The sequence below is a fragment of the Pelecanus crispus genome, chromosome 4, assembly GCF_030463565.1.
Source record: "Pelecanus crispus isolate bPelCri1 chromosome 4, bPelCri1.pri, whole genome shotgun sequence".
Taxonomy (NCBI): domain Eukaryota; kingdom Metazoa; phylum Chordata; class Aves; order Pelecaniformes; family Pelecanidae; genus Pelecanus; species Pelecanus crispus.
Genome location: NC_134646.1, coordinates 56,428,814 through 56,451,234, shown reverse-complemented (window position 1 = coordinate 56,451,234; position 22,421 = coordinate 56,428,814).

Genomic DNA, 22,421 nt, shown 5'->3' with positions numbered 1-22,421 from the left:
CCTGGCCTCAGTCTCCTCCTAAGCCTTCTCAAAATAAATAGATGTCATTGCATACTTGGTTAACTTTACAACCAATGAAGAAGAAATCGTTCAGAAATAATCAACTACATTATGCAGAACAGCAGAGGCTTTTCTGCTCCACAGACTGGAAAATACCTGTGTAATATGGGTATTAGAGAGGGGCTCAAACAGTCAGGTGACTCCACAGGGCACTATCTAGTCCAGCCAGCTTTGTGAGCCCAAATGCAGGGTTGGTCATGCTGCACATGGGCTGACCCCATGCACAACTACTTCAATGTCTCACCAGCTTTTTCAGCCATGAGATGGAGATGTGATAGCATCTGGGGCTAGCTGTGAGGCAACTGTGTCCAAACTGCAGCCAGCATAATGAACCTGCAACCTGGATAAAATACTCATAGACGTGTCAATGCTGACTGTTTCTTAAAAAAAAAGTAAGGGGATGACAGATCTTCAGAGCAGTCTGTTTTTCAGAGTCAACATGCTTATTTTAGCAACTAGTGTGCTCCAAAATTGTTCATAGCTTTTGAAATATGATAGCACAGAGGTGTTTATGGCACCTCAGCTAGAAGGCTAGTTAATAGGTCAGTGTGGCAGGTAATGTATTACATGTTAATAGATCAAGACAGACAAAATCAGACAAAACCTTCATCAGAAGTGGTTGAGTCCAAACTCAGCCTAGGTACTCTCAGAGACTGTGGAAGAAATCCTTCGTAGAATTAGTACTTCTATCTTCTATAAGCCCAGCTCAGAAGTCTTATTGCCAGATATCTGGAATGAAGTGGGATCCTTCTTGACCAGTGTTTCTAACATTATTTCTTGCTATTTCTTAAAATTGATCTAATATATGGTCTTTCTACTCAAGTTAAGGAGAACTGCACCTATGCCTGTTGAGGTCTTGCCAGTGAAATATTCTGATGACTCTCCAGGGTCACCACATTCTTCACAAGCACAGTTTTGCACTACTTTTGCTTGAGACCCAACTGATACAGGTAGATAGTAATTGCTATGGTGGACAGAGAGCTGTAAATGAAAGGGGAATATAACACACAATGAGGGAAGCCAAAATTGTTTCATAATGTACTATTTCACCGTACAAAGCAATTAAGTTATGTTTACAGTATTGAAGGCTGGAAGCATTTTCAAAAGAGTGTACGGATTCTGTTGACCTCTTTGACAATCAGTTTCTGAAACAGTACGATGTAAAACACTTATGGAAAACCCACTGCCTTTCCACACTTGCCTTCTTCACCCACCACTGCTCCATCTGCCTTTACACACAGCACTAGGAAATGATCAATCTTTTCCCTAGCATTACAAAAGCAAATAATCCCTTCCCTAATGTCACCAGAGTCACCTGTTAACTCAGGCTCCTGTGTCTTTCCCCTCTTTACTGGTCACCCTCCTTACCCCCCGATTCAGTCCTGCTTGGATAGCAGCACCCCTCCTCTCTTCCTCCCCTGCTTCATTTCACTATTCTCTATAGTGCCACCAATCTGCTTTTAAAATTATTCAGAGGGATGTAGCTTCAAATCTCCAGGCCTAGATTTTTTCCCTGGGCACCACCCCAAGGGAGCGCTGTGAAACTTGATTTAGCCATCGCACCTGCAAAGCTGCGGCACATAGACACTGAGTCCACTAAAACTTACGTTTCATGCACACACACTTTTCCCATTGTATTCTTGCAGAAAGCAGCTACCGGGGAAGCTGCTGTAAACCCGTGCTATCCCAGTAAATACTGCCCTTCCTAATAAGCGTAGTTCCTCCAACTGGTGAAGAATGATTACATAATTAATGCTTTATATGGTATTTTGGTAAATTTTTTTTTTTTTTTTGAGAGCATGAATTTGTTTAGTTCATGCATGTTAGGGATTCCCTTTAACCTCAAAGAAATCTTTTAATTTTTCATAAATAGAGACTTTTTAGCCCTCTTGGATGCTTAGACAGACTTGAAAGCATAAATCAGGACAACATTCTGAGTCTGCAGAGATTCAATGAATAATATCAACAAGAGATGGTATCTTTTTCAGAGAGGACTAGAAAAGGGTCTAATACTTTAAAACCAGTTTTTGGATGAGCTCACTCTAAGTGGTAGCTTTGGAAACAGTACAAAAATATCAAACATTTTTCCCTTCCTTGGCTCCCCGTTATGTTTAGAGAGGGCTTTCAGTGAGGCCCAACAGCAAGAACAAATGGGCAAAGGCAAAGAAAAGAGATTCACAAACAAAAACCCAGCGAACAAATGAACTGCAGAGTCATAAGGGGAGAAATGAATATGAGGTGCAGGAAGAAATGTATTGTTATTGCTGGAGTGGAACTGGAAGCCGCAGTGGGAGATGGAGTTAACCGACTGCCATTCACAAGTGGGCATCACCCTCTTCTCCAACATTCTGGTGCTCAGTAGCAGGATATTATTTCCACCAGCAGCAAATCCTATCTTTCAACAGGGATTGGTTCATGCGCTGAGGGAAGCCAGAAAGGACACATGTGAATTCAGCATGTAGGGAGAGGTATCTTGTAGTCCATACCCAAGATCTACTCTCCAGCACCTCAGAGCACCATAGCAAACTACAGTAAAAACTACTTGCAGCAATGGCTTCAGCTTGCAGAGAACTGGAAACAATTCCTCATCGTAGGATCACACACACACAGAGACGCACGCTACCAAAACAGAGAGGGGCTCGTTTGGATTAGCAGCAGGGAGAGCCAGTAGCCCATTGCTGACAGTCACCCTGGGGGTCTGCTCTGCTCCCGTCTCTCTGGGCACGGGCTGTAAAGGTTTTGTTTTCTGTTCTCGGAGAAAATGACTCCTGCTAGACTGCTGTAAACCTATCCTGCTCAAGGACATCTTGTTTGTGTTAATCCTGTAGATTAAGCACACAGCTTTTCAGTTGCGGCTTTGCAGCTATTGTTACCAGTAAACCCCTTACAAGGCTTGTGGGCCAACGCACATTAACTTCAAGGCTGTCATTGCGATAGCATGAACAAGGAAGAGCCCCCAAGAATCATGAGAACTGACTCTCACACCAAATTCTCTATGTTAAAAAAAAAAAACCTTTGGAATAGAATTGCCTCCTGTGATCTTCTCTGGGTTGAAGGATCTCAGCTGTTACTGGCAACAGGAGATACCAAAGCTGAAGCTAGCACACGTGCAAATACAGTGGCCCAGTGTATGCTGCAAGGGGAGCTCAGCAAGAGCTGGAGCCTCCAGGGACTCTGAGGGAAGCCTGTTGCTTGGGCTCGAGCCCGCCGAGCAGTCCAAGAGGGATGGTCACACCAACAGAGATAGCAATAGTCAGGTTTTCCAATAGCATGCAGAGGCACGCTCTTGCACAATCTCCTCTCCTGCATTTGGCTTAGTCACACCAGGGTCTTGGCTAAATTCGCAAGTGTACATTAAGTCATCACTCAAGCACCAGGCATTTGTTGGCTTGCTGTTAATTATGAATGGCGTTACCTGTAAAATATTCACAGAAGATTCCATGTGGGTAGAAAAGCATAAATAACTACATATTAAGGGATAATTTTATTTTTACAAATATACAGGAAATTAAGAACAGCTGGACTGTAAAATACTTCTTTGTATACAGTGTTTTTAATATGAGTTCCATCAATTCCCTGGACGTCACTGTTCAGCGAAGCCTCGGTACCAAAGAACTGGCTTTTAGGTGGTGTTTTCTTGGAATCAAAGCTAGCTAAAGCATTCATACTAACAGCAGGATTTTCACAGGCTTTGCTCATTTTACTTTTTTTAGGTAGTTAATTCACTTTACAAACAGCCTGTGATATTTTCAAAAAAGCAATAAATCATGCAACAGATTTGTGCAAGAGCTTGATTCTGCACCTTGTGTTTATCCTGTAGCTTAGGCTCTCACTGAGCAAGATTCAGAAGTGCCTCACTTTAAATACAGTTGATCTCAGGCTAGCAACATAGAGCCTGAAACACTATGTTAGCTCTGAATCTTACATTTACTGGTCTCAATGGGACCGTGAGCATCTTTAACAGATCAGAGCACCCTGCCTGCTGGATGCACTTTTTGTGAACACTGCACAGCAATGTGAAAAAAATCTTGAAGTTTTGTATCTGGTATGTAGGGGCTTGCATTCAGTGATGGTGCTAGAGCATTTGCAGTTTTAGCATGATCCCATTCTGCACTTACAGAGAAGAACTTTCTATGTTTGTGTATTTCAAACCAAATAGGAGTCCAGAAATATTTGCAGTAGCCTAAGACTGGGAAGTCCATGTTGTCCTTGCAAATAGAGCTTAACCTCGCCCAGAGAGGACTTGACAGTACAACTGCCATTCCAGGATTTTCAAACTGAGATTTGGCCACATACCAAAATTTGGAAAAAAAAAATTTTTGGATGCCATGAACCCAGAGATGTTTTGGAATGTGCTAATAATTCCCAGCAGAAAGTGGCCAGGTTTGGCTCCTAGTGACTAATGAAGCTGTCATACACCATTCCTTCCTGCTGTTTAATAATGCTTTCGAAAGAGCCCTTTATGGAGATGAATAGTATAGTAGTGCTGCAGCTGAGCAACTGGCGTGCTGTCAAAGAAAACAGAGGCCAGTTTACTATGCATGGCACTGTATTTTTCATTATACTTCACAAAGACTTGTTATTAACTGAAAATGAATTCACCATTAGGGGATAGATATTATTTAATAAATAGTTCAGTACTGTTTTGAGACTTTACTCCAATAGTCAGATTTCACTATAGCAGCAAAACTACCTGTTACTCTAGATGTTGATACAATCTTCACTGTTTCTTAGATCCTGAATTTCAGGGGATTATATCAGCCCTACCAGAAAAATTGAGATGGAAATGCAGTTCATTCTTTCCACTTTCTCCTCAGTGACATATATATGCACACACACTGTATATAGCATACAGTTAATAAAGGTGGCAATTCAACCAACCCAGTGATGAAAGCAACAGAGACACGACAGCTCCTATGTTCAGATCCAGATCTCAGCTTCTCCTCTGTTGGTAGAGTGATGTAATCTCAAGTCACACATGTGATTTTTATATTCCTCAATTGACTCATTGGTCATCTCAGGTAATTTTGGGGCACAGCAATATTACAGCTGTGCAGAACACTCATATCAAACATTAGCCCCAGCCTGTAAAAACTTACTAGATGTATTTTCCACCCTGGTGGAGGTCCACAAGACTCCTACCTCAATGCTGTGTCCAGGCCTGTCTCAGGTGAGTTCACATATTTATGAACTGTTGGGGGCCTTATTACTTCAGCAGCAGTGCTGCGTAGATGTGATACACCTCTACTCCCTTCTACTCTTGTTGTGAAGCATCTGGGAAAATCAAATGCTCTCTACAGCCTTACAAGCAATCTTCACCACATGCTTTCAGATGTAAAGCAGGGAGACAAGAGACTGACATATCTTATCAGCTCTTCACACAGAGCTCCATCAACATCAGCCAGAGCCCAAGATGAGTCCAAACGGGTTGCAGTGCGTGCGTTTGAACACAGTTGGCTTTCAGAAGCTGCGGGGAGAGATCATAGGCCTTATCTATGCAGGGAAGTCTAGATGAAATAGTGCAGTTAGCTTGCTTTAAAGTACCTTGGGTTTGCACAAAACCTGCTTTAACTGTTTTGAACATTTGCCAGTATCAGAGGTGGTATTGCATAGATCTAGCTTGTCATTTCTCTGTTCAGTGATGTAAGAGAGGGAATTACACCTGTGACTACCTTAAGTCAGTATAACCCATGTAGTTCTGCATTTGGAGAGTTAACTACTGAGTGATCCAGCGAAGCATCCCATCCTGCACAAAGCTTCACTCCCCATTTTTTCTTACACTGCATTCATCTATCCTTATTGAAAGGGGCAGGGCTGAAGGACTAGAAGTCACCTAGAAGGTCCATCATTCTCTTGTGACATACTCTTTGTTACTGCCATTTTTAAACTGCTGGCCTAGAGGTCCCAGGGCCAGATACCAGACAACTATATGTATTTGGAGCCGCACAGGCAGATAAGTTTGGCTCAGTGGTTTCATGCTTCTTTTGATGCTGAAACCAGCTAATTGGAGAGGAATAGCAGGAGAATTTAAATCAGGCAGTTACTTCTGTGAAACATCTCTCCAGCAACTTCACTCAGTAAAGTGTTATTTCTGGCTTCCATCACCTGGCAAGTGGCAATTTAGATAGAGTACTTGAAATGACCAAGGCCACCTTCCTAAAAAACTGTAGAGTACTCACACCAGAACTAACATGTCAAAAAGCCTTCAAAGGCTACACCTCTTCTCCCAAACTCAGACACTTAACAAGCAGAAATCTAAAGCCTGGGATAAGGGACCCCTGAGCCTGTTAGATGGAAAGAAGGAGGTCTGCATCCTCCTCAGAACCTGCAAGGACCAGTTTTTTTACTTGCTTGCGTTTTTTAAGAGGGCTTGAATCAAAGCACAGGATCATTGTGCAATTTCCAGCATATGTTCAAGCCTTCAGGCCTCACAAAAGCCCAGAAAACAGAAAAATACAAATGTTCTTTTGTTTATTGTTAGAAGGCAAAATGCTTTGTACATTAGGGAAAACATTGATAGAAGTATCATTTTTGGCCCACAAGGCTTTTAAGCAGTTCTGCTGTCTAAAGAATATCCTTCTAACTGATTAGTCCACAGAGTGGATCATAAAAACAAATAAGAACCAATAACACCAAACACCAATGGCCAGCCAACCAACTCTGTGTATTATCTACCACCATCCCTGCAATACAGTCCATTAATATCCCAGTTTATGTTACAATATGGGTATTCCCCAACATTTTATAGTGTGTAGATAATGTCTTAATAAAAACCCCTGGTCTGTGGAAGTCTCCCATCCCATTTGCACAGATCATATCTCTATTCACAATCCCAGTACATCTTTTTGGCAAACAGACCAGTGTCTTACACGGATAAGTAATATTTGGAAAGAGTCCATAAATTTTCAATTGTCTGTAATGCAGTCCACAGCTGGAAACACGCAGACAAGCCAGTTCAAGAGAGACCACCAGCAAGTGTTGCCCGCCAGAATTGCAGGGTTGTTGATGTAATGATCTCAGCACCCGCAAACTAAACAGGGTGCTGCAGGATAAAACATCCCCCAGAGGCTTGTGGGCACTGCTAAACACAGCGATTTCCCTAGATAAGCATTCTTCCCTTTGCACCAAAGCCAAGTCACCCAGTGCAATGGCAGATGACACTGCCATCACAGGTGCTGCCTTTGGACTGAAGCTTAACCCTTTGATTGGTGGAGGCTGTGACACGCTGGTCATTAAGGCACTGGGCTAGATTCTGTTCTGGCTGAATTTCAGCTTTGAGAGTATGATTTGGAAGGGGAAATTTTATGTTAGCAACATCACAACTGCTCACAACACTCATGCAATATTTTGATACATGACAGAAAGCTCTCTGCTGTAACAAATCTTCACAGTAGGTGTGGTCATTTATTTTTATCTCAGTCTTCACTTACAGCTGTGAGACTCAGCTGTTGTCAAAACTTTTCAATTTCATCTGGGGAAAACGCACTGAGGAAACACAGCATTACACATGTTTTAAAGGGATAGTCTGGAAAAAGTGATGGCTAGAAGAAAGACAATTGCTTCTAATGAAGCTTGGCTGGGATATTTGAAACAAGATCCACGCACTTCAGTGCATTAGAGTTTCTTTGGATCTAACCTTTCCATTGGAAGTTGTGCAAACAAGCTGAAATGTGTTCGCTATTTCATAAAAGCCCCAGAACATGGTATGAACAAATTGACAGGTGTATGTGGTTTTGCTGGGTAGTTGGATGCTAAAAGGATGCTTAAAAGCCCAAAGTCAATTTTGAACAATATGAATAGCCACAAGAAATTAAAAGGCAAGGAAATCTTAATTCTACATTTCTATCTCAAACCTAGTGTCAGCGCTGCTGTCAGCTCCTCCTCTGCTGAGGAGAAATGCCTGAGAAGTCCACCTGAGTTGCTCCTTGCTTGTCCCCCAAAGCACTGGAGACAGTAACAGCAGCATCACATATTTCACTGTGAGGGCTCCATGAACTTTAAACTGTGGAACTGAGGACCAGAACCTCCATTTCACACAGGAGCAAGACTGAGGCACAGAGAAGTTTCAGCCCACGTTATTAACCAGGTTTTATACTGACCCAAGGTAGGCGTGCAAGTTTGAGGTACCTAGAATCTCCTCAGTCTCATTTCATACCAAGATCAAAGTCCAGGCAGCTTCAGGCATATTTTTTTCCTAAGTGGTGTTTCAGCCCCTCCAAGAGCTTGACAAAACAAAATGGAAACAAACTCTCAAAAAAGTGAGTTTCAGCTTCACGTTTGAGCCATGGGCAGAGATACAAGCAGAGTTAAGAGGCTGTCCATGTGATGAAAGGAAGGGATACACCCCGGGCTTCAGGGCTGAGAAGATTTCGCTACACCATCACCATGCTCTTTGGGAACCAGCAAGCTACTATCAGACATCCTTCCTATCCAAAAATGAATTATGTTGCCTTGCGGTCTCTGATCAGAAGGGACAGCTTTAGAGAGGGTAGCCTGCTGCAGTGCTATTAGAAAGATGAAACCTGCCCCCCAGCCCACACCAGACCCGCATTTAGTCGTATGCGATGGACTGTGCCTTCAGGTGGTGTAAATTCATACTGCGGCATGGAAGCCAGGAGAGTCACGTTACACCACCCAAGGGTCTGACCCATTCATTATAAGGTGATTATATGCACTGCCAGTGTTTAGCAGAGCAGCTATACATGTTTTCTACTAAGAGCATGCTTGTTATTTTTTCCTAGAAGATCATTGCTTTCAACTTTAGACCTTCCTAATCCCTTGACAGATGCTTTAACCACAAGTTTGCTTTCATGCCGCAAGACATGCAAGTGACCACCAATTTCAGTTTCATCCCCAGAGTTTACATTATGGGCTGTTTGCCCACATTGGAAAGAATGCCTGACATCAGGATTAAATCAACTTCAAGGACTTCAGTAGCTGGCAAGTCAGCTGTGCTTCCCTTCTCCACCAGTTTGTCAGATCTGGCTGAAATTCCACCCTCTCTCCCTTATGAATTGTATCCTGCCCACAGGTATGCTTACAAGGTGTCTATTTTTTAAACCTTGAGCACTAGTTAATTAATGTTGGAAGAAACGAGGTAAAGAAAGGAGAAGTAGCCCTAAGCATTTGGATGAAGAAATCCCAAATAGGTTAATTTTTTCTCAACTTTCCAGGACAAAAATCAAGTCCATGTTAGGAAAAGATAAGTTAATTCCATATGAAGATAGGCCTTTACTTCCAAAGGAGAGAACTGCTTTGATACTGAAGAGCTACAGGGCTAACATCATTGCTTTACAGACTTCAGGTATCGCACAACTGTATCTTACAACGATAGTGAACACCATCCTACACATTACATTTAGAGAAGAGCAGTAAACTGATAAAAGTGCAAACACCAAAAGTGCTGATACAAAGATAAACACTGAGCAACAGTTCATCAGATGGCTTCCATCCCGCTGCTCCAAGGGTACTTAAAGCAGTAGTTTAGCTATGTGCAGTCCTAAGAAGTCTGTTGTTACACAGCAGCCCTGGAGGTGAGCTGGACTTCGACATAACTTTGCAAAAGTCACCAGCTACAGCCCAGGGGACAACACAACACTACTTTTCTTCAGTGCAAAAGAACAAATTTAAATTTAGAGAGATGTATAAAAGCTAGATGGACTGGGATGTGGAAATACATGTTTTGCAAATAAATCACACTTCCTTTGCTTACAAGACTTTTGTTTGTGTCTGTGGATGAAAACAGAGATACAGAGACTGTTTTTTTAATGAAAGGATTTATTTGGGAAGAGGTTTTGTAATCAGGATTAGCTATTTAAGATCCATAAATCAAAGGACTGATTCCATGCAACATCAAGTCCAGGATGGCTAACTTCAGAGTACGGAGCCTTTTGAAATATCTTCTCAAAGCACTTAACATCTAGACATATCAAAGCACTAAACTGCTCTAATTCACCTTGGGCACCTCCTACTTCACATGGGTGGCTCAAGAAGAGGAGAGTTCAAACCAGAATGATGGCAGGTGAAGTATGTCACAGCACAGAGTGTTCCATGACACTGTGGGCATTAATGTTAACTTCCATTATGGACAAAAATAAGCTGGGTTCTCTTGGGGTTGTTGAGGGTGTTCAGCCTCTCAGAAGAGATAGGAAAGACTCCAGCAAGACACTAAGCTAAATGATATCCAGAAAATTCAACACCTCTTCATTTTCAGTCCCCAGGGTGACCAGACGACTGGGGCAGACATGAAAAGCCAGAATCCAGAAGGGCCTGTTCATCATTACACAGAGCCTTCTCGCAGATAAAAGTTGGTGGGAAAACTCAGCTGTATTGAAACAAACAGCCCATCTACCACAATTTAACTGCCATTCTTCTGTGCAAACACATTGACTCCTTACAAGCATTTTGATTGCAAACTACTGCATGCTGCCTCCTCTGCAGCAGATAATTTGTAAGTTTGTTGCCTAAAAATCCATCCTGGCTCTACACGAACAACATCATCTGCTTAGAGCAGTTACTTGAATCAATTTGAAGAAATGTAATAAGCAGGTCTAGAAGAAAGTGAACATTGTCTGCCATATTATCTCCTTTTTCAGTGGAGCTGACAGGACAGCTGCCTGTTATTACAGTGCACCCCAGGAAATGCTTAGCTGCCAAAGAGCCCAGAGCCAGCAAGGGATTAGCAGACAAACAGAATTCGTGCACCTGGGAGTCACGCAGCTAGATGTGCCATCTTCATAGGATACGATACTTAAATCTCATTTACAAAGAAACAAAAACAAACAGAAATTACTTAATGCCATTGTAATTAAGATAAGTATTGGAATAATTTTGCAGTTTTGTGACTAGATTAAGTGGCAGTAGTTTTCATTTAATTGCAGTAATCTGTTGAAGGACTTCTATAACTGTCATAAATGTAATGCTCTCCATTGCATGTTCAAACTCCTCCTAAATAATGTAGGATCAATACCATGTTAAGTGACCGGAACCCTGATGGCTCTAGGGACGTATAACATGGATGGTGCATAGGACTTAATGATTTCATGTGCCTGTGCAATATAAAACATTAATTTCCTTCACTGATACCTTTCTAAAGGCAAAGTTTCTGCTAGACAGTCCTTTCCTCTTCCCACCACTGCATTTGTGCTTCACAGGCATGCTCTCACAAGCTGCTGGAAGAGTTTCCCCACTCCTGGATCTGCATGTGCTGGGCTGGGGTGATGCCTGGTGCCACTGCCTTGTGCCCCCCTGCCCGGGGAGGAGGACTGGCCAGCAGCCACCGCACGGAGCTGAGCCATGCTCCAGGCAACTCCCTCACCCCATTTCCCATGGACACCTGTGCCCACTGCCACCAGTTTTAAATGGAATCAGGTTTGTATCCCTACCTCCACAGAAAAACACCAGCAGCAATATTGACAGCCTAAGCTTTCTTTTCTGTCATAAGGATGGATGATACCTATTCCACCCAGTAGCAACAAACTTCTAACAAAGCTGCCGCACAGCCGACTGAGAAGTAATGTACAAACCTCAGCAGGCACTGGGGGTTAGACAGTCCAGGAGAGTTCAGTTGAGGACTTTTTCCTTCTAGTTATGTACGTACCTATGCCAAGGCAAACAAGTTAGTAGAAGAGTCACTGGAATATTTAAGAATTCAATAAATTAATTCTGTCTGTATTTTAGGAATACCTTCTCAGCAGGTTTATGGGCAGAAGTGACAAATGTTTTAAGAAGTTTCAGGAATTAAAAGACAGAAATAAGCTCTGAAGTTACTGAAGAAGAGCTGTCACACCATAGGAAACAGGAGCAGAGAATAGCTGGAGAGAACCCCAGAGTCACCCCAATTGTGGCTGGAGAAAGGGTGGCTTTCAAAACAGAGCCACCACCAACCTGTCAAGGTAGCAGCTATACCATCAATACTATGATTATACATCATAGGAACTCCTGGGAATAAACCTGTAGGAGAAAGCACAGTGCATTTCAAACAAACACAAGCTTTTCCCAGCCTTTAAGCCTTTCCCAACAAAATCCACCAATGTCTTCAGTCACTGACTCAAAGAAAATCAGAAGTAGAAAACAGACTATCATGGATCTACCATAACAGTACGCAGGATTGTTCTGAGAACAAGAAGTGGCTGTGCAATCGCAGTAAAAGCTCAAGGTTTGGAAATGGAAGTTAACAGACAATGGTCTTTATTTTTAAGTATTAGTTAGCTGTAAGAAAGTTTTATTATATTTGCATCGTTTCGAGCTTACTATTGTTGTCATAAATTAAGAACTGCTGTCTACTGGGATCCAGTTGCTCGCTGCACTACCGAGAAGCCACGGTTAGAAATAAAGGTGTATATTTTCCTATCATGCCATCTGCTTTCCCACCCCCTTCTTACTCCATAGCCTGACAGATGCCCCATCTGCTCCCGCCTATTTTATATGATAGTTGAAAAGAGAAATCTTCCAGACAACACGGTTCTGGAGTTGTGCGGATTAGCTAACTCAGAGGCAACTATCTCCCTACTACAGGGGTGGGAGACCCTGAGGTCATATGCACATAGGGGGTAACAGCAGTGGAGAGCTGCAGCCCATTAAAAGTGCATTCACATCTATCGGCCTTCCCTGGAAACTCAAACAAGTAAAATGAGTGGTAGCAATTTGCAAACGTTCATCAGTCCCATGAGGATGTTACAAGAAGCCTCCTCTCTTCATGAATCCCTAGTGTTCAATTCCTTTGCAGTTTTCTTGCCCAGACGTAGTATTGAAAAAACAGAAAACTTGAGTCTAAAAATAACTGTTTCCCAGTCTCTTAATCCCGCTAAGCAATTTCCCAACTGTAACCTCTTCTTCCTTATGCAGTGTAGCATGACTAAAGCAAATGCACCCCAGTGTTCACAGAAAAAACAAACAAAAAAACCCTATTTTTATTCCTGAGTCAGGCTTAGTTTCAATGTAACAAGTTGCAATGTACAATTTTCCCGATGTACCTATTGCTCAGCTCTTAAAACCAGAAATGACCACAAATCAATGAAAGTAATAGTTGCCGTATGCTTTATAAAAGCAAGAGTTTTTTTCCAATAAAATAATATAGAAAAGTCAAAGTACATTACTCTTCATTCTGAATAGAGCTTGTACAACAAAACCACTGTATCAGTTTTTCTTTTCACCATTTTCAAAGTATAGTTGCAAGCCATACCATCAGTCATTAGATAAAAGCCCTCACACACGTAGGCTTTCAGTAACTTCTCCCCCCCACCCCCGCTTTGGTTTCACTTTGTAAAGTCTCTCTCAAGAAGCCTTGTGGGAACAGAAGATTGACAGAAATCCCAAACTCATTAGAAATCAGCTAAAGCAGTGATTATAGGGTGCTGATCTGCCCACTATCTTTCTATTCATTTTTCCATTTCCAGCAACCAGCCTCCTGCATGATGCCTTCAGGAAAGAGCTCCAGACTGCACCAGTCACTCTGTTTGCGTACAGCACTGATGAACCCAAGATTTACCTTTTCTGAACCCAAGATTTACCTTTTCTGAACCCATCACTCCTCTGCACTATTCCGCCACAGAAATAATCTGGAGTAAAAGCTCCCTCTGGAAAAAAAGCCAAAAGCTGCATAGGCTTCTTTAAGTTAAGCAGTAAGTTTGATGGTAAATAAAGGATCATCTTTCTCAAATTATTCATGCAATAAAATGCAGAAACAGATGTAAAAGTAGGCATGAAACACAAGCCTTTTCCCAGTCCAGGACAAATGCACAGCTCCATGTCATGTTGCCTTATGAACTTTTCCTGTATTACCTGAGGAAATCTGAATATTCTTCTGTGCATTCTGAGGTGTTAGAGAGTTGGGGGTGGCTTATAAACAAGCATCTGTGGCACTCTCTGTGCAAGTGGGATACGCAGATTTCAACCTGTGCTATACATAAGGGGTTTGAACCTCTGTTTCCAGACACTTGGTCTAGCCTGTAAGATGAAATTGGAAAAGCTGTGATGATGCTGTTACAGCATCCTACAGGTGGGATATTAACAGCAGTCCAGGAGCGGCAGAAGTGGCCTTGGGAAAAAGAGTAGCCTACAAAGGGGGGACATTATGCAGAAGAAAACATGTAGCCAGAGGAGAGGCCACAGCTGCTTTGCATTTTGGAGAAACAGGCGGCCTTTTGCATTATTTCCCCCACCACCTTAGTTTCTTATATTGTTTCTGTGGCCATAAAACTCCTCAGTCTGGATTTTCAAGGACTCTCAGTATGTCTCTGGTCAGGGAGAGACATGCAAGGCAGCCTGAAGTAAGCTGAGGTACTGGCAGGTGACAAGCCGCCACAAGACAGCATCCTCATGGCACGGGTACCTGAGCCACAGTGCTTGAACCTGTAGTGCCGCCCTACAGCCCATGCCACCATTTGGTGTGGTGGGCACCCCCAAGGACCGACACTAACCAAGACCAAAACCTTCATCTACTCAGAGTCACTTGTTGCTGATTCCTGGTCTGGTAGCCCTTGTCTTCCCCTCTCTTATTCCACTTTTGCAATTGCATTTACAGTGGATGCTGGTCCCCTTCTAAAGCTGCTAAAAATCAAAATCTTTATTCCTGAAGCTGCTTAGGGAGAATATCATGGCAACCACGATCCTGGATGTCCTTCCACTAACTTTAGATGGCTTTCCAACGCACTAACTCACTTCATGCTACTAGGCAGGAAACATCTGTTTCTCTTTGCTCAACCAAGTTTTTCTTATAAAGTGGTCCTAAATGTGCAGTCCTGGGTCAGTTTGGACATATACTAGCAGATGAGATATTTTTAATGCATTATATAAGTTGGAAGTGTATCATACTGGAATAACTTCAGGAGGTCCACCTAGAAATGGTTCTCTTAACACACATGGAAGTAATTTATTTCAAAAATAGGAGAATCTGAGTACATTTGCACAGTTTGTTTTGGTTTTTTTTTAAGGGCCTTTTTCTGCCTAATATTCCCAAGTAGGCGTTCATCTAAGAATTACTCACTAATCAGATGTACACTGTGCTTGAAAGCGCAACTACTCATGTTTTGATACTGGAGATTAATTCCCTTTTCTCCCCAGTGGTGAATTTGCCTAACGTATGCAGAGGCATATGTCTGGAGAAAGAAAGCCTTTTACTTCAAGCAATGTGATTCACACGAATGTATGGACAGTAGGTGACAAGTTGCACTAGATATCCCTATGGATTACTTTACCCTGTGGTTATAGGCGAGACTAATATATAATCACTACTTTTCACAGTATTGGCACTCATTGGGTAAAATTTCAAACAGTGTAAACCAAGACCATTAAACCATACTTTGAAAGGTAACTTTTAGGACCTTAAACTAGCTAGAGTCTTTAAAAACAATAAACTAGAAGAGAAACTTGAGCACTGAGTTACGTTGTGACCTAGATATATATATAGTGCAGTGAAATTTCCATTGCTTTGCACCAACTTAAATACATAAATGACCAAGTTATGTTTAAATGATCCAGAATTGAAAGTGTTTCTTTCATAGATTTACTTCATAGAAAACACCCATTCACCTACTGAAGAATTCCTTTTCTTTATCTTTTAAAGTATCACAAAGCAGCAAGTTCACAGACAGCAACTAAAGATGCTACCAGACTATGTTCATAATTATTGGGAGAAAATAAAACATATTTTCAGGGATGTGGAGACTGAAAAGACGCCATCCTAAAACCAGGCAGTACACACTCCTTATTGTCCTCTAGTAAAGGAGGGTAAGGCACCTGCCCACACCGCCAGTCAGACCATTTCTGGACCAATGTACAAGATCAGATAGTTGCTATCATTTCCAGAAATGCTTCAGCTTACACAAGTGCTGCTCCTGGAAAAGCTTGTGATACAAAAAGGTACCAATAAGTCAGTGCAACAAATGTCAGGAGTTCAATGCCAATTTTGTGTTTTACTGTGAAAAGAAGAGAAGACAAAATTACACCGTCGCAAGCAACTGAGAATTAAGGGATCTGCAGGAAATAGTCTTTTCTAAGGCCATACAAGTTCATGCATAGAAAACTGGCAGTAACCACTTAGAGTCAATAGAAGTATTTCTTGCTATTCGGTATGTAAAATAAAATACTTGTACGTAAGCTACCTTGTGAGTTCCCGTACAAACACACATTTTGCCCTTCTCTTTTCCGAAGTAGACACACCAATACACAGAGGTATTAAGAGAAAAAAAAGACCACAAGACAAGAGACTTCGGTATTTTAAAAAAAAAAAAGAAATCCTTCTTCCCTTATCAGAATTCTGAATAAACTTGCTGCACTTCACTATCAGGGTTAATTTTTCAAACTGGTAGAATTAGCAGTCAGCTCACATTGTTGTGGTATTGGAATCCATGGCCATCTCCATACTGTCAATGCCATAAAAAATGAGTGTATCAAACACCTTTTGGTTAACACACAAAAGGAGGCAACCAGGTCTTTAATGCATCTTTCTGACTTTCTCTGATCCTTTGTATTTGTGATCGAGCATGGCACACGGGTCTTCCACAAAACCGCCCATGGCAGGTCTTTATTTTGGTATTCAGTAACTCCCCCAAACCAAAGCCATTTCTCAGGGCATGCTTAGCTCTGTAGTATTCGCCCAAATACAATGCCCTTAAGAACAGTTAACTCCTACAATCAAACATGTCCTACTTTAAAAAAAAGATAACAAGGACAGAAGAAAGAAGTCAAATATCAAAGGCGCACAGCTAATTCTCCCCTTGTCAGACCAGCGAACCATGGGAGCATTGCTCTTTGCAGTTCTCCCACTTCTCTTCCCACCCCCAAGGGAGGCAGACACCAGCCTGACCCTACAACAGGACAGGCCTGCAGTTTTGTCGATTCAGCTGGCATCCAGGTGTAATAGCACCCTAACTGCATTTTGTGACCCCCTAAAAGCTCTGCTTGTGACTCTTACACAATGACCTCCCTGGGATCTGGGCTTCAAGAATGAAGGACTTAGGGAGAGCTGGGGAGCCTGTCTGCAGATGAAGGTTAACCTATCTTTATTTTTACAAAGCTAAACAAAGACAGCAGTTGCAGCTGCAGATGTACGCATAGTTCTGGATAAGCAAAGCTTCTTCACATAACTGGCCCTGCAGCATCCCACGTCCCGACCAAGATTTCCACTGAGCAAGGATACAGAGCCATACAACAGATTCATCCATATTCTAAATCAGCAGAGCACAAGTCTTTTCTCATACAGAATCATTCAGAAGCTTTAACGTGCCCATTGCATTCAATCTGTATTTACAGTCTTGATTTTTAATCCACAGGACCCTGGCCTCTCTCCAGTGCATGGGATGTACTTTCCAGCAGTGCAGCAGAACCCCATGCTAAAAGCTGCTGTCATGAGATAAGTGCAAGAGCAAAGGTAGTCATAGTCAAAGCTACTGAATACTGCTGGGAACACTGGATTTTTCTTCCTACTCTGAAGTCCTGACATGAAACAAAATTTCACACTAAGCAGCTTAAAATAGTTTTTAGAAGTGTTCTGAGCAAGGATGAAGTAGAAAATAAACAGTACACAATCATAAATCACTAGAGAACACCACAGCAAGTATGCACTTCGAAGCCAAATTGCGGCCATACAGGCAATTTTAAGTCAATCTTTGACTGCAGTTTTAATGTAGCTCTTTCAACTCACATTTTACACAACTTAAACCACATAAAATATATTGATAGTCAGGCAGCAGTTCTTCCAGTTTTATTCAGACAGAGTTCAATTGGGACCAAAAGCTTGCTAAAACAAGTTGAATCAATAAAAATGTTTGCAAATTGACCTCCTAAATGAAAGTGCCATGTGTGTCTGATTACAAGTTAGCATACACACCTTACAATAAAACCCAGCCCTTAATCTGTACCTTTGCTGCTGCCGATGTGATGAATCCCTTCCTGCTTTCAGAAAAAGAAGTGGTGCTTAGGACCAAGGTATTTTCACATCGTCACTGAGACACTCACTGCTTTGCTAGTAGGTATCGGTGTACGAGGTTAGAAACTGAGCACAGGGGAGAAAAAAAAAAAACCACCCCTACCACCAGCCATTTGAAAAAAACAGCCTGTCCCTGAAGCAGCTGTAGAAATGCCTGCAATTATCTCAGAAAGCAGAAGCAGCTGGGTTCCGTTCTCGAGTCATCTTCACAAAGCAAACAGGGAGAGGGAGGGTCCTCAGGTCTTATATAACGAACTGGGGTTGGTGGGAGAACAAGTGATGCTGGAAGAAGGTGTAGTTAAAAGGCTGCTAGTCTGACAGCTGGACAATCTGTCTAAAGGGCCCTATGGTTAGTTACTAAATGGTTGGGGGTGAGTATCCTCAGTTAAAAAAAAAAAAGTGTTATCATAGCAGAAGGTACTGAATTTGGATGTGTGAGCAAGGCATGGTTTCTTTGGGAAACACCAGCGAGAGCCTGGTGATAGCCATGACTGCAGAAAGCAAGTCTGGAGGTGGATCTGCATGTTATGTTTATTCCATCTGCTTCTTCCAGGGCACCCTGCAGATGAGGGGATAAGAAAAGATCAGAGAAATTTTTTCTACCTGCTCTTTATCTTCCCACCACACAGTCATATATCTGTAGCTGCCATGTGTACGGCTAATAACGGAGCTTAGAAGAAAGGGAATGGGTTGAGATGAAAAGAATCGCTTAGCAAAGTATTGTGAATGTTCATCATCTTTTTCTGTTTCTTGGTTATGTGTAAGGAGTGACCTTGCCTGTATAATGATCTAGTTGCAAGTTTGTCACTGGAAACATCATTTGTACAAAGAACACATATATTTGCATGTACATGTCTGTAGGGTGGCTGACCAGGTAATTGCAAAACCACTGCAAGCTCACAGCGCTACGATCCATTCAGGACCATACAATACCACAGTCATATATGTGCAGATAACAGCGGGATTCCCCTTTAAAAAGTGAGAAGCATTTTTCCTTTTATTTTTATTTTAAATATGAGTATTCTGCATGATCCTTATTCTTTGCTAGTGGTAAGTATGCATTCAGCATCTCTATTGTGGCTACACTTTCATAAGGAGAATTAATCTTATGGAACCATTTAACAAAGCAGATGACATGAAGGTGCTCTCTTAGGGGAGAAGACAAGTCATTTCCTGTTTCACATAAAATGAATGGGGAAAAATAATATCATGGCCAAGAGGCAGAAAGAATCAAATCTCAGTTTGTATGCATGATTCACAATTCATTTTTGGGGTGATGAATGAAGCAGTACGCTTCCCGATATGTAAGTCTTTCCTCCATGTACTTGGTTTTGCATCATTTGTAGAGTCAAAACGATTAAAAAGTACTTCACCCTCATGCTCCCTGTAGGAATTCAGATGGCTCAAGTAACTCCATCCTTTCTGGAATGCATTAGTTTCACAACACGTAAGCAGGAAGTGAAGGCACTGAGTAATCCAGGAAGCAATGCAACACTTCTCATTGCTGGATGGGATACCTGGCCTTGATTTGAAATAAAATATTCTACCTCTCTTTCCAAAACTATTTTCTGAAATGTTGTAGATGTACACTTGCAAGAGTTAAGAGACACCTCCAAAGAAGAGTTTCAAAGAGCTCACAGTAATTACATAGTGCTTATAAGGAAGAGAAAGCTAAAGATCATATGAACTGTTATGGGTAGCTTTCCCATCTTCTATCTCCAGAGAGTATTCCTCATTTCCACTAGACAAGGAAAAAATATCCATCTGCTAATATATCCTATAGACTCATGCCATAGTTGATGCTCTTTAACTATAATCAGCTGTATAGCACATTTTACAAAGAGACAGGGAAGTACATGCAAATCTGACCAAGTGTCTTCATTTAAAATGTCACTGTCAAACCCAGGTCATTTGGTCCTTTATGGAAGAAGAAGAACTTAGGAGATCTATTTTCCATTCTTTGGCTTGATACAGCTGTTAGTGCTGTTACTAAAAGCCGGTATTCATCTTTGAAGATAAGCTGCCCACATGTCTTTCTGGGGTTAGCCAGATGGTCGTAGCGCACTACTGATGCACAACTGCAGTGTTAGTACAGGCTGAGTGGAACTAATGAGTGGAAGCGTGGGTGGGATGCTCAATGGCTTAAACATTTGTTTCTTTTTTCTTCTTTAGATGATACCGGTGGTCCATGCAGGCTAGCAACCTTTAATTTCAATTAAGGTTGTAGGTGTAGGATTCACACATTTTTTTCTTAATGTGGGGATACTAATGACAGCTTGCCTCATTGTACATCACCACCAGATATACCATACTGATAACCTAAACCACATCTAAAAGTATATTTTGTACTTCACACAAAAGTAAAAGCATGCTAAGATTTCTCATATAGTTACTATTAACATGTTTATAAAGTTACTTTAAAGAGTAGATACTTTCCCAGACAGTATTGCAAAACGTCATTTAACAAGGATCTACTGAGTATTGATTAAAAATAGCCCTGCATTTAAAACTTAAAAGCGGTATCTTATTGGTTAGCTTGGCAATGCAGTTAGACGAGAGCCCTGCACTGCTTGGAACATTACAGATTCATATCTGATTTTTGCTGCAATTGGTACTTCACTGCTATTTTTTCTAAACCGTGTTATTGTGCTTAATGATGCTATCAACAGCCTGAGAGACAGCAATAGGGAAGGGAAGGCAAGAGCTCTCCCAGATGGGCAAGAGCACAGAACCCCAGCAGTGAAATAAGTGAACAAGAGCCCAAACAATCTGGTTGTTTTCTGTCAGAGACAGGCTAAAACTGACTCTTCCAAAGAAAACAAACCCAACCTTTCTGTTCCTCCAGCAGTCTGCCTTGTCTATACAAAATCTGTTCACATCACACAAAGCTTCATGAAGAGAAACTAAGCCTTCTTTACCCCTAATAGCCGTCCATGAATTCTATGAAAAAAGTTGTCTCCTTCTGGGTGTTTTTTAGACCTATATAAAGCACTATCTTAAACACTTTACAACTTTAGTTATCTTTTCACCTTAGCACTTCAAAACAGCATCCCATAACCTAGTTTAAATATATTAAACCCAGTTTAAATATAGAAATACTTACTTAGAAGATACTTTGTGATTATTCATATTTCATTTATTATACTAGAAATTAAACTATAACTAAAATCATATGTGCTTCACTTTGCTAGGTATTTTGTACTCTTCCACTATTTCTCTTTTAAATTTTGTGAACACTAAGAAAAAATAAGGAGAGTTAGACTGATTTCCTAGGAAAATGAACCATATACAGTCACAGCAGATCTACCTTGGCTTATGGCCTGAACCACAAGGGTTATATTCTTCATTGCCACTCATGACTTTCAGCTTATGTTTTCCAGAGTCAAATTCCTGAGTTAGACACCATAGTTCCTGCAGAAAATAATGTAACACATTGTAAAGGGAGAGTTAGGAGTACCTGAATGGGACTTTGAACTGCCAGCACACTGACTGGAGAGAAGCTGAAGACAACGCCCTGGGAACACCAGAGAGAGAAGTACGGTTGCAATTCAGCCCTCTCTGAGACATAAGCTCTTCCTTGCAGCTTGAGTTCATCTCCTCTCTCTGAGGCTGAGATTCACAGCCTGGAAATCCTCCTCTGGACACTGGCACCTGGGCAACATTTCTCATTTCAAGTTTGGCAGAAGATAGCAGTGGGATGCGGCTCTTCTTTCCTCCCCCAAAGGACACAGATGCAGTCTTATAGCTTAAGCTGATTTCTGAAAAGTAATTTTCCACTTTGATTACATTCTTTCAGCATGCATGCCCACCTTCTGTGTACAAAACCTGACTTACCAGAGCTGAGACTGTCTCCTAGCACTCCTTTTGCCTTGCCACTACCCAAGCACATGGAGCACAGAGTGAACCCATTTGCCTCGGTTACTTTTTATTTCCTATGGCCCCAAAAAGGAACCCCATAAGTGTGTGTTGTCACCTCCGACTACTGTAGTAATGGCAGCATTCATTATCAGTACTGTTCATTAGTAAACTGTTAGTCTTTTGTCTGTTGCCAAACTCTTTTATTCAACATCAAGAATATGGCAAAAGTCTGTCTTACATTTACATAAGCAGCAACTCCATTTTACTGTTTGTTTTTTCTTCTACAGCCAAAATACCTTCCAAACCGTTCCTGTCATTGATAGGAGGAGGAAAGTAACTCTTTAAATCTTCGAAAACCAGTATTTTTCTAAAGTTTTCAGTCTCAAGCGAATAGCACTGAAATGCTTGGTGTATAACAAAGCAATCACAAGTACAAAGTCTAGCAGCTTTGAAAAAAATCAAAGCTGTCCATATGAAACATTTTTGTCTTAGTTTGTATAATGAAAACCAACCACAAGTCATTGCAGTGAAGCACTCATTTTTCAAATTCTCAGTAGGATGCCAGTAAGGGAGA